Consider the following 5,431-nt stretch of genomic DNA (forward strand, 5'->3'; position numbering starts at 1 on the left):
GAGGAGATGGCAGCCGAAAATAATAATAATGTAAGGAAGATGCATGGTGACTTTACTGCACCTAATTCCAATTTACATGGAAGAAGCATCTCCATTCCTGCCATTGGAGCAAACAACTTTGAGCTGAAACCTCAATTAGTTTCTCTGATGCAGCAGAACTGCAAGTTTCATGGACTTCCATCTGAAGATCCTTTTCAGTTCTTAACTGAATTCTTGCAGATATGTGATACTATTAAGACTAATGGAGTAGATCTTGAAGTCTACAGGCTCATGCTTTTCCCTTTTGCTGTAAGAGACAGAGCTAGATTATGGTTGGATTCTCAACCAAAAGACAGCCTGAACTCTTGGGATAAGCTGGTCACGGCTTTCTTAGCCAAGTACTTTCCTCCTCAAAAGCTGAGCAAGCTTAGAGCTGATGTTCAAACCTTCAGACAGAAAGATGGTGAATCCCTCTATGAAGCTTGGGAAAGATACAAACAGCTGACCAAAAAGTGTCCTTCTGACATGCTTTCAGAATGGACCATCCTGGATATATTCTATGATGGTTTATCTGAGCTATCAAAGATGTCACTAGACACTTCTGCAGGTGGATCCATTCACCTAAAGAAAACGCCTGCAGAAGCTCAAGAACTCATTGACATGGTTGCTAATAACCAGTTCATGTACACTTCTGAAAGGAATCCTGTGAGTAATGGGACGCCTATGAAGAAGGGAGTTCTTGAAGTTGATACTCTGAATGCCATATTGGCTCAGAATAAAATATTGACTCAGCAAGTCAATATGATCTCTCAGAGTCTGCATGGAATGCAAGCTGCATCCAACAGTACTCAAGAGGCTTCTTATGCAGAAGAAGCTTATGATCCTGAGAACCCTGCAATAGCAGAGGTGAATTACTTAGGTGAACCTTATGGAAACACCTATAACTCATCATGGAGAAATCATCCAAATTTCTCATGGAAGGATCAAAAGCCTCAACAAGGCTTTAATAATGGTGGAAGAAACAGGTTTAACAATAATAAACCTTTTCCATCATCGACTCAGCAACAGACAGAGAACTCTGAACAAAATACTTCTAATTTAGCAAACTTAGTCTCTGATCTATCCAAGGCCACTGTAAGTTTCATGAATGAAACAAGGTCTTCCATTAGAAATTTGGAAGCACAAGTGGGCCAGCTGAGTAAAAGGATCACTGAAATCCCTCCCAGTACTCTCCCAAGCAATACAGAAGAGAATCCAAAAGGAGAGTGCAAGGCCATTGACATAAGCAAAATGGCCGAACCCAATGAGGGAGAGGAGGACGTGAATCCCAAGGAGGAAGACCTCCTGGGACGTCCAGTGACCAATAAGGAGCTTCCCTCTGAGGAACCAAAGGAATCTGAGACTCATCTAGAGACCATAGAGATTCCATTGAACCTCCTTATGCCCTTCATGAGCTCTGATGAGTATTCCTCTTCTGAAGAGAATGAGGATGTTACTGAAGAGCAAACTGCCAAGTTCCTTGGTGCAATCATGAAGCTGAATGCCAAATTATTTGGCATTGATACTTGGGAAGTTGAACCTCCCTTGTTCATCAATGAACTAAGTGATCTGGATCAACTGACATTGCCTCAAAAGAGACAGGATCCTGGAAAGTTCATAATACCCTGTACCATAGGCACTATGATCTTTAAGGCTCTGTGTGACTTTGGTTCAGGAATAAACCTCATGCCCCTCTCTGTAATAGAGAAACTGGGAATCTATGGGGTGCAAGCTGCTAAAATTTCATTAGAGATGGCAGACAGTTCAAGAAAACAGGCTTATGGACAAGTAGAGGACGTGTTAGTAAAGGTTGAAGGCCTTTACATCCCTGCTGATTTCATAGTCCTGGATACTGGAAAGGAAGAGGATGAGTCCATCATCCTAGGAAGACCTTTCCTGGCCACAGCAAGAGCTGTGATTGATGTTGACAGAGTCCTTCAATGGAATAAGGACTCCCTTGTGTTTAAAACTCAAGGATCTCCCTCTACAACCATGGAGAGGAAGCAGAAAAAGCTTCTCTCAAAGCAGAGTCAACCAGAGCCCCCACAGTCAAACTCTAAGTTTGGTGTTGAACTCCCATATCCAAACTCTAAGTTTGGTGTTGGAGAGTCTCAACAAAGCTGTGCACATCTGTGAGGCTCCATGAGAGCCCACTGTCGAGCTATTGACATTAAAGAAGCGCTTGTTGGGAGGCAACCCAATTTTTATTTATCTAACTATATTTTTCTTAGTTATATGTCTTTGTAGGTTCATGATCATGTGGAGTCACAAAATAAATATAAAAATTGAAAACGGAATCAAAAACAGCAGAAGAAAAATCACACCCTGGAGGAGCATCTGTCTGGCGTTCAGCGCCAGAACAGAGCATGGTTCTGGCGCTGAACGCCCAAAATGGGCAACTTCTGGGCACTGAACGCCAGAACAGGCATGGTTCTGGCGTTCAACGCCAGAAATGGCACACAAATGGGCGCTGAACGCCCAAAATGGCCACCAACCTGGCGCTGAACGCCCAGAGTTGTGTGCAAAGGCATTTTTACATGCCTAATGGGTGCAGGGATGTAAATCCTTGAACACCTCAGGATCTGTGGACCCTACAGGATCCACTCCGGATCTGTGGACCCCACAGGATCCCCACCTACCTCCACTCACTTCTTCTCACCACTCCCTTTCACACAACCCCATAAACACTCTTTCCCAAAAACCCTTCACCAATCACCTCAAACTCTTTTCCCCATCACCTCTTCACCACTCACATCCATCCACTCTTCCCCATAAACCTACCTCATAAAATCCACCTACCTTCAAAATTCAAAACCAATTTCCCACCCAAACCCACCCATATGGCCGAAACCTTAACCCCCCCTCCCTTCCCTATATAAAGCCCTCCATTCTTCATCAAATTCACACCACACACCCCTCTACACCCCTCTTAGACGAAACCACATCTCCCTCTCCCTCTCCATATTTCTTCTTCTTCTTCTATTCTTTTGTTTATTGCTCGAGGGCGAGCAATATTCTAAGTTTGGTGTGGTAAAAGCATAGCTTTTTTTGTTTTTCCATTACCATTGATGGCATCTAAGACCGGAGAATCCTCTAGAAGAGGGAAAAGGAAGATAAAAGCTTCCACATCTGAGTCATGGGAGATGGAAAGGTTCATCTCCAAAGCCCATCAAGACCACTTCTATGATGTTGTGGCCAAGAAGAAGGTGATCCCTGAGGTCCCTTTAAAACTCAAAAGAAATGAGTATCCGGAGATCCGACATGAAATTCAAAGAAGAGGTTGGGAAGTTCTAACAAATCCCATCCAACAAGTCGGCATCCTAATGGTTCAAGAGTTCTATGCCAATGCATGGATCACCAAGAACCATGATCAAAGTAAGAACCCGGATCCAAAGAACTATGTTACAATGGTTCGGGGAAAATACTTAGATTTTAGTCCGGAGAATGTGAGGTTGGCGTTTAACTTGCCCATGATGCAAGGAGATGAACGCCCCTACACTAGAAGGGTCAACTTTAATCAAAGGTTGGACCAAGTCCTTATGGACATATGCGTGGAAGGAGCTCAATGGAAGATTGACTCCAAAAGCAAGCCGGTTCAACTAAGAAGATTGGACCTCAAGCCTGTAGCTAGAGGATGGTTGGAGTTCATTCAATGCTCAATCATTCCCACTAGCAACCGGTCTGAAGTTACTATAGACCGGGCCATCGTGATCCATAGCATCATGATTGGAGAAGAGGTGGAAGTTCATGAGATTATACCTCAAGAACTCTACAAGGTGGCTGACAAGTCTTCCACTATGGCAAGGTTAGCCTTTCCTCACCTCATCTGCCACCTATGCAATTCGGCTGGGATTGACATAGAGGGAGATATCCTCATTAAAGAGGACAAGCCCATCACTAAGAAAAAGATGGAGCAAGCAAGAGAGCCCAGTCATGGAGCTCAAGAGGCGCAAGAAGCTCATTTCCATGAGATCCCGGAGATGCCTCAAATGCATTTTCCTCCACAAAACTATTGGGAGCAAATCAACACCTCCCTAGGAGAATTGAGTTCCAATATGGGACAACTAAGGGTGGAACATCAAGAGCATTCCATCATGCTTCATGAAATAAGAGAAGATCAAAAAGCAATGAAGGAGGAGCAACAAAGGCAAGGAAGAGACATAGAAGAGCTCAAGGACATCATTTGTTCCTCAAGAAGGAAACGCCACCATCACTAAGGTGGATTCATTCCTTGTTCTTATTTCTTCTGTTTTTCGTTTTTCTATGTTATGTGCTTATATATGTTTGTGTCTTCATTACATGATCATTAGTAGTTAGTAACTTTGTCTTAAAGTTATGAATGTCCTATGAATCCATCACCTCTCTTAAATGAAAAATGTTTTAATTCAAAAGAACAAGAAGTACATGAGTTTCGAATTTATCCTTGAACTTAGTTTAATTATATTGATGTGGTGACAATGCTTCTTGTTTTCTGAATGAATGCTTAAACAGTGCATATATCTTTTGAAGTTGTTGTTTAAGAATGTTAAATATGTTGGCTCTTGAAAGAATGATGACTAGGAGACAAGTTATTTGATAATCTAAAAAATCATAAAAATGATTCTTGAAGCAAGAAAAAGCAGCAAAGAACAAAGCTTGCAGAAAAAAAAAAGAAAAAAAGAAAAAAAAATAGGCGAAAAAAAATATATAGAAAGAAAAAGAAAAAGCAAGCAGAAAAAGCCAATAACCCTTAAAACCAAGAGGCAAGGGCAAATAAAAAGGATCCCAAGGCTTTGAGCATCAGTGGATAGGAGGGCCTAAAGGAATAAAATCCTGGTCTAAGCGGCTAAACCAAGTTGTCCCTAACCATGTGCTTGTGGCGTGTAGGTGTCAAGTGAAAACTTGAGACTGAGCGGTTAAAGTCAAGGTCCAAAGCAAAAACAAAGAGTGTGCTTAAGAACCCTGGACACCTCTAATTGGGGACTTTAGCAAAGCTGAGTCACAATCTGAAAAGGTTCACCCAATTATGTGTCTGTGGCATTTATGTATCCGGTGGTAATACTGGAAAATAAAGTGCTTAGGGCCACGGCCAAGATTCATAAAGAAGTTGTGTTCAAGAATCATCATACTGAACTAGGAGAGTCAATAACACTATTCAAAATCTGAAGTTCCTATAGATGCCAATCATTCTGAACCTCAATGGATAAAGTGAGATGCCAAAACTATTCAAGAGGCAAAAAGCTATAAGTCCCGCTCATATGATTGAAGCTATGTTTCATTGATAGTTTGGAATTTATAGTATATTCTCTTCTTTTCATCCTATTTGATTTTCAGTTTCTTGGGGACAAGCAACAATTTAAGTTTGGTGTTGTGATGAGCGGATAATTTATACGCTTTTTGACATTATTTTTAGTATGTTTTTAGTAGGATCTAG

General features: G+C 41.6%; 1 non-coding gene across 1 annotated transcript; it reads right to left on the reverse strand.

The window, feature by feature from the left end:
- Nucleotides 1–402: 402 nt before the first annotated feature.
- LOC148575902 (small nucleolar RNA R71) lies at nucleotides 403–510 on the reverse strand. The gene has a single exon (XR_015903445.1). It is a non-coding gene; the product is annotated as a small nucleolar RNA R71 (small nucleolar RNA).
- Between the last annotated feature and the right edge of the window lie 4,921 nt (nucleotides 511–5,431).

The sequence above is a fragment of the Arachis ipaensis genome, chromosome B1 (genome assembly GCF_059453495.1).
Source record: "Arachis ipaensis isolate K30076 ecotype BB chromosome B1, ASM5945349v1, whole genome shotgun sequence".
In the NCBI taxonomy this organism is placed as follows: Eukaryota; Viridiplantae; Streptophyta; class Magnoliopsida; order Fabales; family Fabaceae; genus Arachis; species Arachis ipaensis.